Here is a 14,620-nt window from a genome sequence, read left to right as displayed (position 1 = left end):
ACACACACACACACACACACACACACTGTAATACTTACAGGATTTTAACATTTGTGTAAACCGTTTATGAGCAGCGCCCTCTGTTGGTCTGCTTGTGTGAACCTCTGAACGCAATCAAACAAATCATTTGGCACCAAACTGTCATGCATGAAACATCTCATGACGTGTAGAAGCAAAGAGCTCTCCCAAGACCTTCAGAACAAGACTGTGGAGCAGCACGGCAATGGCTGCTGGACACCGACGGATTTCTCAACTCCTAAATGTTCCTAAAAGCACCATCATGACCGTTAATCTACAAGTGGAAGGAGTATCGCTCAACCATCAACCAGCCATGCACAGGAGTTCCTCATGAGATTTCTCACTGGACAGTAAGAGCATTCGTCAGAAGAGCAGCCCAAGAGCTGAAGAGCTCACAAAAAGAGCTCTAGAAAGAGCTGGAAGCAGTGGGTACAACATGCAGTGCACTCCACAGCCATGGCCTCCGTTCTCCATCACTTACTGAAGAAAAGGCAGGATGAAGCTTGTTTAAAGTTTGCTGCAGAACATTTGGAGAAGCCTGTAGATTACTGGGAGAATGTAGAGTGCTCAGACGAGACAAAAAAGAATCTAACTTTTCAAAGCTCTGCATTTGACCCCAAAATATCAGACCTACAGTAAAGTTCAAAGGTGGAAACATCATGGTATGGGACTGGTTCTTTTCTCATGGTCCCAAATTATCAAAGGGAACATGAATGGAGTCATGTCCTGGAAAATTGTTGAGAAAAATCTGCTTCCATGCACTAGAATGACGAGGGTGAGATGTGTGTGGATTTTCCAGCAGGACAACGATCCAAAATATACTGCAAAGGAGACTTTCAGTTGGTTTCATCAGAAGAAACTAATGGTGTTTGCGTGGCCCAGTCAATCAGCACACTGAAACCCAGGAGAACATTTGTAGAATGAACTGAAGATCATGATACAGAAGATCATTTAAAGACTGTTGGTGTAAAAGAACGAGCCAAAATCCCACCTGAACACTGAGAGATTAGATTCTTCATACAGGAAGCAGCTCGAAGCCATCATTGCAAACAAACACTTCTCCACCGAGTATTAAATGCAAACCTCATTTCCAGAAAAGTTGGGGTATTTTCCAAAATGCAGTGAAAACAAAAATCTGTGATTTGTTAATTCATGTGAATCTTTATTTAACTGACAAAAGTAAAGAAAAACTTTTCAGTAATTTTACTGACCAACTTAATTGCATTTTGTAAATATAAATGGAGTTAGAATTCAATTCCTGCAACACACTCAAAAAAAAGTTGGGACAGAAACAAAATAAGACTGAAAAGTTTATCGGATATTCAACTAACACCATTCTGGAAGATTCCACAATCAGCAAATTAATTGGTCACATGATTGGGTTTAAAAGGAGCAGCACCAAAGGCTCAGTCTCTGCAAGTAAGGATGGGCGTGGCTCACTGCTTTGTGCCAAAATTCATGAGAGAATTGTTCGTCAATTCAAAAAGAACATTTCCCAGTGCAAGATTTTAGGTCTTTCAAAATCTACAGTCCATAATACTGTGAAAAGATTCAGGGAATTCGGAGACATCTCAGTGTGTAAAGGGTGTGGTCGGAAAGCACTGTTGAATGGTTCCAAGATGGCAGCGTGCTCAGACGCAGTGGCTCATGGCTCTCCCCTTCAGTGTGTTTTTTTACGTCTTTTGTATGTTTGTTTGTGGATTTTGTGGATTTTCGCTTCGGCGGTACACCACTACAGCCGCCAGGACCTCATAGATATTGGCTACCGACATAAGATTGCTGTTACAAGGGAATTTCAATTCAGTCACAACAACCCAGACGAGCTAGCAAGACCACCGGATTCTCCGTGGTATGTTGTCGGGTCTGGAAAGCGGTGCAGGCGAAGGAGGGAGAGGAAGCAGAAGCGAGGTCGCAGGTCCGGCCTCCTGCTAAGGCTAAGGAACCAACCGCACAAGCCACCCCTGCCGAGCCTATATCTCACCAACGCCAGATCTCTCACCCACAAGATGGAGGATCTGGAACTACAACTTGTGGGAAATTGCTACATCCGAGACTGCTGTGCCCTCATTATTACAGAGACCTGGCTGAACCCGAAGATCCCCGATGCTAGCGTGCAGCTAGCTGGCCACTCCCTGCACCGCAGGGATAGGACTGAGGACTCCGGCAAAAGTAGAGGTGGGGGGTTCTGTATTTATGTGCATGAGGACTGGTGCAACAACAGCAGTATTATAGCGAAGCACTGCTCCCCTGACATAGAGTACATGTCTGTAAGATGTCGGCCTTATTTTCTCCCGAGAGAGATAACCATAGTGATTGTCACCGCTGTTTACGTCCCGCCAGACGTTAACGCTAGCGCGGCGCTCTCTCTCCTGCTGAATGCCATCAATGAACAGCAGTGGGCCCACCCTGATGGCGTTCACATTATAGCTGGAGACTTTAATAAGACCAATCTTAAGACTGTACTCCTGAAGTTTCACCAGCACGTGAAGTGCCCAACAAGAGGGGAAAGGACTCTTGATCACGTGTACTCCAACATCAAACACGGTTACAGAGCCATGCCCCTCCCCCACCTCGGACAGTCAGACCATCTTTCCTTGCTGCTCATCCCTGCATACACCCCCCTCAGATGCAGATCCAGGCCCATCACAAAGACTGTAACAACTTGGCCTGAGAATGCACTCAGCGAACTCCAGGACTGCCTTCAACACACAGACTGGGACCTATTTGAACATCAGGACCTGGAAACGTTCAAAGAGACAGTTTTGGACTACATCAAGTTCTGTATGGGAACTGTATCTGTGGACAAAACCATCTGGGTTTTTCCAAATCAGAAACCCTGGATGACCAGCCAGGTTCGCTCACTCCTCAAGGCCCGCAACACTGCCTTCAGGTCAGGTGACAGAGTCCTTTATAGCACGACTTGAGCTGACCAGAAGAAAGGGATTAAAAAAGCCAAAGCGGAATATAAGAGGAAGATAAAGTCCCATCTCGCCAGCAACAGACCACGAGAGGTGTAGCAGGGCATACAGAACATCACCAACTTCAGAGGTGGTGATGTGACATCAGGAGTCCCGAGTAAGTCACTGGCAGAGGAGCTCAATTGCTTCTTTGCTCACTTCAAATCTCTGCAGCGACACTCACTTGCTCTAGCCCTGCCCCCACCCCCATCAGATCCCAGCACCCCTCCACTCACTGTAGAAGAGCAGGAGGTGAGGCATGTGCTCCAGTCAGTGAACCCCAGGAAGGCTGCCAGTCCGGACGGAGTACCTGGCAAGGTGCTCAGAGCATGTGCCCACCAGCTGTCCTACATGCTCTGTAGGATCTTCAACCTCTCGTTGGTCCAAGCAGTCATCCCTACCTGTCTGAAGTCAGCCATAATAATTCCCATCCCAAAACAGTCACCCACAACCAGCCTCAATGATTACCGCCCTGTTGCCCTCACCCCCGTAACTATGAAGTGCTTTGAGAGACTGGTCCTCCAGCACATCAAAGACTGTCTTCCCCCCACACTTGACCCCCACCAGTTCGCATACTGGGTGAACAGATCTACGGAGGATGCCATCACCATAGCTCTGCACGCTGTGTTGAGTCACCTGTAACAGCAGCAGAGCTATGCAAGAATGCTCTTTGTAGACTACAGCTCGGCATTTAACATGATCATCCCGGACACTCTGATCACAAAGCTTGACATTTTAGGCCTCCCCCCTCTCATATGCACCTGGATTAAGAATTTTTTGACCAACAGGCCCCAGACTGTGAGACTTGGCCCCCACTTTTCCTCCACACGTACACTGAGCACCGGTTCACCACAGGGCTGCGTGCTGAGCCCCCTCCTGTACTGTCTCTACACCTATGACTGTAGTCCAGTTCACGGCGACAACATGATCGTCAAATTTGCTGATGACACCACAGTGGTCGGGCTGATCTCAGATGGAGACAAGACAGCCTACAGGGAGGAGGTTCAGAGGCTCGCGACCTGGTGCTCAGTAAACAACCTGGCTCTAAACACCACAAAGACAAAGGAGATCATTGTGGACTTCAGGAGGAAGAAAAGTGACCACCTCCCCCTCTACATCAATGGCGAGTGTGTGGAGAGGGTTCATGATTTCAGATTCCTGGGAGTCCAGATCTCTGACGACCTCTCCTGGACAATCAACATCTCAGCTGTTATAAAGAAGGCTCAGCAGCATCTACACTTTCTGAGAGTCCTCAGGAAGAACAATCTAGACCAGAAGCTGCTGCTGGCCTTCTACCGCTCTTCCATTGAAAGCCTGCTGACGTACTGCTTGTCCACCTGGTACGGGAGCTGCACTGCTGCAGACAGAGGGAGGCTTCAGAGGACAGTCGCAGCAGCGCAGAGGATTGTCGGCTGCCCTCTCCCCTCCCTGACAGACATATACACCATCCGGTGCATCAGCAGAGCTCGGAGCATCATTAAGGACAATTCACATCCTGCCTCCCAGCTGTTTGAGCTGCTTCCTTCTGGGAGGCGCTACAGATGTATTAAAACAAAGACTACTAGCTGGCCCGTAGCCAGGGGGGATCGGAGGGTTCGTTCGATCCCCCCCCCCCCCCCCCCCCGCGACATCGCCCCCCCCCGGACACACACGCCCCTCAAGATTACTCAAGATTTATTCATTTGTTCATGTCCGATGAATATACATTGATTCACATTTAAATTTACAATATCAAATCCAGACTAATCAAAAAAGAAAAGTAGACTAAGTGAGGACGAGTTAGAAAAACGGGTTCATTTCTCCTATGTTTATGTTTACACGTTTTGTTCAGACTGCTTTACACCCCAATCCAGTGGGTGGTGGTAATGCCCCCATTAGACCCCTTTCACTGACGTCACCCGAAACCGGAAGTAAACAAACCCTGCGCCACATTGGAAGACCAACAAACTCGTGATTTGGGGGAAATAAAGGCAGCGCGCGGTATGTGAACCCACGAGGCACTTGGTTCATCAAAACCCTACAATGGTAAACTTTTGTGCTGTGTTAGGGTTCTAACAAAGCTGATGGGAAAGGTGAAAAGAAGTCTTTCTACAGAATACCAGCTGTGATTGAGACACAAGGGGAGCAAACCAAGGAGCTTTCTGCCAGGAGACAGAGAGAGGATTTAGCTGCTTTATGCAGAGCGGATCTGAATACTTCAAGTCTATTTTGTTACTGGTAAGTCACTAGGCTAGAGTGTTGTAGAACATTTTTTTAAATGTTTACTGAATAAAAACATCCTTAATTTTATCAAATATACTCTACTCTATATTTCATTTCTTCTTTTGTTTTAATTTTCCTCCATCCATCCCTCTTTGGATTTTAAATATAGTTTTTCCCCATGTCCAAATAATTCAAATACATATAAATAAAAACAGATAAGTAGTAAATTAAAAATAAATTATGAAATAAAAAAATCCACTCCCCCTTGCCCCGAGTCTTATCATATGGGTCAAACCCATCAATCACAGCCAGTTTCTCCACATACCGTGCCCTTTCTGCAGCTGGTAATGTACTCACATAACCAGAATTATCAGCCATCGTGTCACTTTACTCTCTCGTACTTTGTTTTATATTGTGAGTGCATGTACTTGGTCTTCCAATATGGCGCCTAACAAAATCTCGCGGTACGGTGACGTCACGCGGTAGCCCTGGATAGAAGAGAAAATGGGGGAAAAAAGAAGATAAAGACAGAAAACGCAAGAAATCTGCTGCTACTTTGTCTCAAAATATTGGCGCCATGTTCCAAAAAAGGGCCAAAATGGGTAAGGTGCTGAGTGCAGGACTTTGTTTTTCTTTTGTTTACAACAGTAGTGGTAGATCGATCTGTCAGAGTGATCAGTGGGGGGTAGCGTCAGCCCGTCCGTCAGTCTGTGTGTGTCAGTGACACGCACACACAGAGATGAGTTAGGTGGCTCGATGGCTGGGTACTAGTAGCCTCGGACCTGGGGCTGCTTTTATTTTTTTTCAGCTTGGGAAATCGGAGCTGTGGTGTGGTGTGAAGACAGTAAAATGCGAGACTTTAAGAGCACATGTTTTTCAGTCGTCATGGTAACATGACGCCCTGTCAGTGGTTTGGCATTTGGATCAGAGTGAAAAGAAACGTGTGCACTAGCTGAAAAATGAAAATGTTCAGACCAGTGTGTGTGAAAACACCCACTGTTGCTGCATTTGGGCAATTTTAAATTAATTGTCCTTATAGGGCTGTGCGATATTATTTCAATCTCAGGATTACTTGAAACATTTATCTCAATTAGAAATTATTGTTGTTTTTTATGCTAAAGCATGGGCAGATCAGGAGTGTTCTGATGCCATAAACAACAACTGAAGTGAGCAACAGAGACAGACAACAACAACAGACAGAGGAGGGGAGAGCAACAACAGACAGACAGTGAAGGAGAGCAACAGAGACAGACAATTAAGAAGAGCAACAACAGACAGACAGAGGAGGGGAGAGCAACAACAGACAGACAATGAAGGAGAGCAACAGAGACAGACAATGAAGGAGAGCAACAACAGACAGACAATGAAGGAGAGCAACAACAGACAGACAGAGGAGGGGAGAGCAACAACAGACAGACAGAGGAGGGGAGAGCAACAACAGAGACAGACAATGAAGGAGAGCAAAAACAGACAGACAATAAAGGAGAGCAACAACAGACAGACAGAGGAGGGGAGAGCAACAACAGACAGACAGAGGAGGGGAGAGCAACAACAGAGACAGACAATGAAGGAGAGCAAAAACAGACAGACAATAAAGGAGAGCAACAACAGACAGACAGAGGAGGGGAGAGCAACAACAGACAGACAGAGGAGGGGAGAGCAACAACAAAGACAGACAATGAAGGAGAGCAACAGAGACAGACAATGAAGGAGAGCAACAACAGACAGACAATGAAGGAGAGCAACAACAGACAGACAGAGGAGGGGAGAGCAACAACAGACAGACAGAGGAGGGGAGAGCAACAACAGAGACAGACAATGAAGGAGAGCAAAAACAGACAGACAATAAAGGAGAGCAACAACAGACAGACAGAGGAGGGGAGAGCAACAACAGACAGACAGAGGAGGGGAGAGCAACAACAAAGACAGACAATGAAGGAGAGCAAAAACAGACAGACAATAAAGGAGAGCAACAGAGACAGGCAATGGAAAAGAGAAACAACAGACAACTGAGGTGAGCAACAGAGACAGACAATGAAGTCACAGCACAGTTGTAGGAAGATAACAATAATAAGTTAGATAACAGAGAACTTATAATGAATAAAAAAATGTCTAAATTAGAAGATTTGAAGTGTGCTCGTGTATTTGGGGGGTACGGGAGTAGGGGGCCAGATGAAGTCCACTTTTGGGGAAAAAAGATTCCCCCCCTCCACAATGCTGGCTACGGGCCTGACTAGAATGAAAAACAGCTTCTTCCCAAGAGCCATCACCATACTGAACTCTGAGAGGAAACAAATATAATGTCGACATTATGCAAAACTTCTGTCACTGTCACTACTGCTCTAACATTCTGTGCAATACAAATAATTTATTATTTACTCTGTACATAGCCCATCCATGTTCATATTCATACTTGGATATAAGACACTTTTATACGTGTTTCAATTTTTGTAATGTTTATTTGTTAGGATTTAATTTTTTTTTTGTTTTTTTCTCTTTCTTTTATACTTACTTTTTTGCACTGGAAAGGGAGAAGCTTCTAATCTTGTTATACAATTGATTGTAAAATGACGATAAAGGGCATTCTGTTCTGTTCTATTCTATTCTATTCTAATGGGCGTGACCTTCAAGCCCTCAGGCGGCACTGCCTGAGAAACCATCATGCAAATGTGACAAATATAGCCACATGGGCTCGGGAGGACTTCAGAAAACCGTCATCACTTAGAGCAGTCCACCGCTGCATCCAGAAACACAACCTGAAACTGTATTACACATCAATTCTATACAGAAACACCGCTGATTTCTCTGGATCTGAACTCATCTCAGATGGACCAAGAAACAGTGGAAACATGTGCTGTGGTCAGATGAGTCACATTTCAGCTTGTTTTCAGGAAAACCAGACGTTGAGTTCTCAGTGCCAAAGGTGAACACGACCATCCAGTTTGTGATCAGAGAAAGGTGCAAAAGCAGCATCTGTGATGGTATGGGGGGCATCAGTGCCCACAGCATGGGGGAGGTGTGTGTGTGTGTGTGTGTGTGTGTGTGTGTGTGTGTGTGTGTGTGCGCCATTGATGTATTAGGACTTTCAAGAGACATATTCATCAAGGCGACGTCTCTTCCCAGGAAGTCCATGTTTATTTGAGCAGGACAATGCCACGCTTCATTCTGCATGGGCTACAGCAGCGTCAACACAGAGTGTGTGTGCTTGACTGGCCTGCTGCCAGTCCAGATCTGTCTCTTATTGAGAATGTATGGTGCATCATGAGGAGGAGAATCAGACAACAGCAACCACAGACTGATGAGCAGCTGAAGTCCTGTATCAAGTAAGAATGGACAAAAACTCCAATTGCAAAATTGAAACAATTATTATCCCCAGATTCCATACGATTAAAAAGTGTTATTAAACGAAAGGTGATGTAACACAATGGTAATAACGCCTCTGTCCCAACTTTTTTGTGTGTGCTGCAGGCATCAAATCCTAACTAGGTTTATATTTACAAGATACAGTTAAGTTGGTCAGTAAAACTATTGAAAATCTTTTCTTTGTACTTTTTTTAGGTTAAATACCGTAAAGGTTCACATGAATTAACAAATCACAGACTTTTGTTTTTATTGCATTTTGGAAAATATCCCAACTTTTCTGGAAATAGGGTTTGTATATTTCAGTTAGTGTGTTCAATACTTTTTTCCTGTGTCATTCCACTTTATTGAACAGAACCTTTTTATGGATTGGAATATTACGATTTTTTTTCTGTGTCGTTTTACTGTATCAATACCAATGTCAATAGCTAATGTGTTGAATGATACCAAGAAGATGTAAAGGAGATCATACACAAACAGTTGATCTTTATTTGGGGTTAATCAGAATCACTATATTGATGACCAAAAGCCAGTTTTGTCAGTCGGGGATCAGTACGCCAGGGTCTCCGCCTTTGGCTGCCACCCAATCCACAGTGCACCGGACCCTGACAGCACCTCCTGCGGGTGGTGGGTCCACAAGAGAGTGGTTCCGTGTTGCTCATTCGGGCTAGGCCCGGCCGGGCCTCACGGACATAGGCCCGGCCACCAGATGTTCACTGACGAGCCCCTCTCCCAGGCCTGGCTCCAGGGTGGGGCCTCGGTATCCCTGGTCCAGGCGCAGGCACTCGGATCCTTGCTTTTTCTCTCATAAGGGTCTTCAGAACCTGGGGAGTTGCTGCCTCAAGTGGAGCAGTTTAAGTATCTCAGGGTCTTGTTCATGAGTGTGTGTGTGTGGGGGGGGCGGGAGTTGGACAGACGGATCGGGGCGGCATCAGCAGTGATGCGGATGCTAAACCGGTCTGTTGTGGTAAAGAGAGAGCTGACCCAAAAGGCAAAGCTCTCAATTTACTGGTCCATATATGTTCCCACCCTCACCTATGGTCACGAGCTGTGAGTCGTGACCGAAAAAATGAGATCATGGATACAAGCTGTTGAAATGAGTTTTCTCCGCAGGGTAGCTGGGCTCTCCCTTAGAGATGGGGTGAGAAGCTTGGTCATTCGGGAGAGACTCAGAGTAGAATCGCTGCTCCTCCACATCGAAAGGAGTCAGTTGAGGTGGTTCAGGCACCTTGTTAGGATGCCCCCTGGACGCCTCCCAAGGGAGGTTTTCTGGGCATGCCCCACCGGGAGGAGAACCTGGGGCAGACCCAGGACACGCTGGAGAGATTACATCTCTTGGCTGGCCTGGGAACGCCTCGGTATTCCCCTGGAATAGCTGGTGGAGGTGGCCGGGGAGAGGGAAGTCTGGGCTGCTCTGCTTAGGCTGCTACCCCCGCGACCCGGACCAGGATAAGCGGCAAAAAATGGATGGATGGATGGACTATATTGATGACAGGTGTGTAATAATTACTTCTGAAGATGAGTTTGAAGGTGATTGGTTCATGCTGAGAAGAGTAACATGACCCGTTAGAAAGCAGAGTACACATTTTGTGCAACCAGTTTATTGTAAATTTGTTCTTTTATTTTTTTTCCTGAAACATCTCCTTTTGTTTTCAATTAAATTCTGTTGATTTCTGTATTACATTAAAATTGGAAAAAGATCTGATATCATTTTATCTTGGTTCCATTTTTACATCACAAATCCTGCAGATTTAACAGGGGTGTGTAAACTTTTTATATCCTGCATGTGTTGAAATATTGGCAGACTGGGGTGGTGGTCTCCCTTTTCAAAAAGGGGGAATGGAGAGTGTGTTCCAACTATAGGGGGATCACATTTCTCAGCCTCCCCAGGAAAGCCTATGCTGGGGTGCTGGAGAGGAGAGTCCGGTCGATAGTTGAATCTCTGATTCGGGAGGAACAAAGTGCTTTTTGTCCTGAGCGTGGAACACTGGACCAGCTCTTTACCCTTGCAAGGGTGCTAGAGGGTGCATGGGAGTTTGCCCAACTGGTCTGCATGTGTTTTGTGGACCTGGAGAAGGCTTACGACCATGTCCCTCATGGTGCCCTGTGGGGGGTGCTTCAGGAGTATGGGGTTCGGAGCCCACTGCTGCAGGATATTAGGTCCCTGCATGACCCAAACAGGAGTTTGGTTTGCATTGCCGGCAGTAAGTCAGACTCGTTCCTGGTGCAGGTGGGACTCCGCCAGGGCTACCCTCTGTCACTGGTTCTGTTCATAACTTTTATGGACAGAATTTCTAGGTGCAGCCAAGGGGCGAAACGTGTCTGGTTTGGTGGCCTCAGGATCGCATCTCTGCTTTTTGCAGATGATGTGGTCCTGTTGGCCTCATCAACCTGTGACCCCCAGCAAGCGCTGGGACGGTTTGCAGCTGAGTGTGAAGCAGCTGAGATGAGGATCAGCACCTCCAAGTCCGAGGCCATGGTACTCAGCTGGAAATGGGTGGAGTGCCCACTTCGGGTCGGGGGGAGTTGCTGCCTCAAGTGGAGGAGTTTAAGTATCTTGGGGTCTTGTTCACGAGTGAGGGTAGGGGGCAGCAGGAGTTAGACAAATGGATCAGGGCAGTGTCAGCAGTGATGTGGATGCTAAACCAGTCTGCTGTGATGAAGAGAGAGCTGACGCAAAAGGCAAAGCTCTCAATTTACTGGTCCATCTACGGTACGTTCTGACCCTCATGTATGGTCACGAGCTGTGGGTAGTGGCTGAAATAAAGAGATCGTGGATACAAATGGTCAAAATGAGTTTTCTTCGCAGGGTGGCTGGGCTTTCCCTTAGAGACAGGGTGAGAAGCTCAGTCATTCGGGAGAGGCTCAGAGTAGAACCGCTGCTCCTCCACATTGAAAGGAGTCAGTTGAGGTGGTTCGGGCACCTTGTTAAGATGCCCCCTGGACGTCTCCCAAGCGAGGCTCTCTGGGCATGCCCCACCGGGAGGAGACCCTGGGGCAGACCCAGGATATGCTGGAGAGGTTACATCTCTCGGCTGGCCTGGGAATACTTTGGTATTCCCCTAGAAGAGCTGGTGGAGGTGGCAGGGGACAGGAAGGTCTGGGCAGCTCTGCTTAGGCTGTTACCCCCGCAACCTGGCTCTGGATAAGCAGCAGAAAATGGATGGATGTGTTGAAATAATACAATTATAAAGCCAGAGAAGCAGGAAATGGTTTAAAAGATTTTCATTATCATTATATTTCATTATAATGTTTTTCATTGTCTGCTCTGAATGAGGTGACAGTTTGTTTCTCTGCTTCACACCTGTCTAACTGTACACCTGTCTAACTGTTCACTTGTTTAACGCTCCACCTGTCTAACTGTACACCTTTCTAACTTTTCACGTCTAACTGTACACCTGTCTAACTGTATACCCCTCTAACTGTTCACTTGTTTAACTCTCCAACTGTCTAACTGTACACCTGTCTAACTGTTCACATGTCTAACTGTTCACCTGTCTATCTGTACATCTGTCTGTGTATCTGTCTGTGTGTGTATCTGTCTATCTCTCTATCTGTTTGTCTGTTTATCTGAAGAAACAACACTATAAACCAGACTAGCCAGATTTCATAACAGACCCAAGTTATTACACACACACACACACACACACACACAGTAGAATTTGAGAAATTTTCCTGCTCAGCTTTGGGGTCTGTCTGAACTTGTTGGCTCCGCCCTCCCTCACAGAAGGCCAAATGATTTCTGCACCTGATTGGCCGAGAGCAGGGGGGTCAGGGTTGCCCTTCCCACACTTTGATTGGCTGATGACTCAGGCCTGTAGGTCTTCACCTTCCCTACGGTTGGCATTTCAAACTTCAGAAGCAGAAAGTGAGAGAGGGATAAAAAGCAAGAACTTCAGGAGAAGAGAAGGAGGAAGGAGAAACGAGACGAGTGTGTGAGGAAATAAATTAAATACGACGTTGTGAGATCTTCATACACACATACAGGTAACTACTGCTACACAACACTGAGTGTCTATTGCATTTGTGTGTAGGTTTCATTGATGTTTAAGATCTTATCAGGAGATCGTTTCAGACAGACAGGTTTGTCTCTGATCAACATGAACTTTCTTTGAGATTTGGCTAAAAAATAACGAACCTTAGTAGGCACCTTGAAAATGCTCCCTACATGGGGTAGTGATGATACTTTGAGTCCACAATAATGGTATTGTGTGTGTTAAATATCGCAATATATCGTATAATCATTTATTAGCATTGGCAATAACAAGTAAAAATATTTGTTTATTAGCATCTGCTTTTATTCTTCATTTTCATTGATCAGGATTATTTTAATGTTTTATTTATTTTAATTTTTAATAGAAATATTCTTTTAATACACATTTTTAAAATGACTATCAATCACCTAGCATGTCGCTTTCACAGCGCTAACTGGTGGCTATTGATATTTAGTAATTTTTAGCCAAATTAGCTGGAATTAATGAGTGGACTGTGCCTTTCATGTTGGATGTTTGTTTTCCTTTATTATTAGCCACATTAGCATTACTTTTATAAATGATATTTAAGCTAATTAGCATATTGTTATGTTCAAAATATCAGTTAAACAAGTGGCTTCATGCTTTAGCATCATTAGCTAGCACACCTCAATTACACCATCATCCATTAGCAATTAGCATAACAACACATTTAATTTAGCTTCACTGTTAGCAGTGTTAACATTAATGCACTTCTCATGATGACACTTTTAGGATGCTAATTTTGTTTCCCTGTTAGCATTTTTCAAGATTAGCGCTGTAACAACTGAACAGTTAGCATGTTGTTCATTGTTAGCATCCACCAAATAGTGTAGTGTAACTCACACAATGCTAATTCATTGTTAGCAAATTGTACAACCCTGATTCCAAAAAAGTTGGGACAAAGTACAAATTGTAAATAAAAACGGAATGCAATGATGTGGAAGTTTCAAAATGCCATATTTTATTCAGAATAGAACATAGATGACATATCAAATGTTTAAACTGAGAAAATGTATCATTTAAAGAGAAAAATTAGGTGATTTTAAATTTCATGATGACAACACATCTCAAAAAAGTTGGGACAAGGCCATGTTTCCCACTGTGAGACATCCCCTTTTCTCTTTACAACAGTCTGTAAATGTCTGGGGACTGAGGAGACAAGTTGCTCAAGTTTAGGGAGAGGAATGTTAACCCATTCTTGTCTAATGTAGGATTCTAGTTGCTCAACTGTCTTAGGGCTTTTTTGTCGTATCTTCCGTTTTATGATGCGCCAAATGTTTTCTATGGGTGAAAGATCTGGACTGCAGGCTGGCCAGTTCAGTACCCGGACCCTTCTTCTACGCAGCCATGATGCTGTAATTGATGCAGTATGTGGTTTGGCATTGTCATGTTGGAAAATGCAAGGTCTTCCCTGAAAGAGACGTCGTCTGGATGGGAGCATATGTTGCTCTAGAACCTGGATATACCTTTCAGCATTGATGGTGTCTTTCCAGATGTGTAAGCTGCCCATGCCACACGCACTAATGCAACCCCATACCGTTAGAGATGCAGGCTTCTGAACTGAGCGCTGATAACAACTCGGGTCGTCCTTCTCCTCTTTAGTCCGAATGACACGGCGTCCCTGATTTCCATAAAGAACTTCACATTTTGATTCGTCTGACCACAGAACAGTTTTCCACTTTGCCACAGTCCATTTTAAACGAGCCTTGGCCCAGAGAAGACGTCTGCGCTTCTGGATCATGTTTAGATACGGCTTCTTCTTTGAACTATAGAGTTTTAGCTGGCGACGGCGGATGGCACGGTGAATTGTGTTCACAGATAATGTTCTCTGGAAATATTCCTGAGCCCATTTTGTGATTTCCAATACAGAAGCATGCCTGTATGTGATGCAGTGCCGTCTAAGGGCCCGAAGATCACGGGCACCCAGTATGGTTTTCCGGCCTTGACCCTTACGCACAGAGATTCTTCCAGATTCTCTGAATCTTTTGATGATATTATGCACTGTAGATGATGATGTGTTCAAACTCTTTGCAATTTTACACTGTCAAACTCCTTTCTGATATTGCTCCA

The 14,620-nt window shown here is 45.2% G+C and overlaps 1 protein-coding gene across 1 annotated transcript in view; it reads left to right on the top strand.

Moving 5' to 3' along the window:
• The first annotated feature begins 12,340 nt into the window (after positions 1-12,340).
• The window catches only part of sh2d3a (SH2 domain containing 3A), a 30,279-nt gene continuing 27,999 nt past the window's right edge, over positions 12,341-14,620 (top strand). The window contains exon 1 of the mRNA XM_060899301.1: positions 12,341-12,524. The gene's annotated coding sequence lies outside the window, so the exon portion shown is untranslated. The remainder of the gene's footprint in view (positions 12,525-14,620) is intronic.

This window comes from Neoarius graeffei, chromosome 18 (genome assembly GCF_027579695.1).
Source record: "Neoarius graeffei isolate fNeoGra1 chromosome 18, fNeoGra1.pri, whole genome shotgun sequence".
Taxonomy (NCBI): domain Eukaryota; kingdom Metazoa; phylum Chordata; class Actinopteri; order Siluriformes; family Ariidae; genus Neoarius; species Neoarius graeffei.
This window is presented reverse-complemented; position numbering and strand designations above follow the sequence as displayed.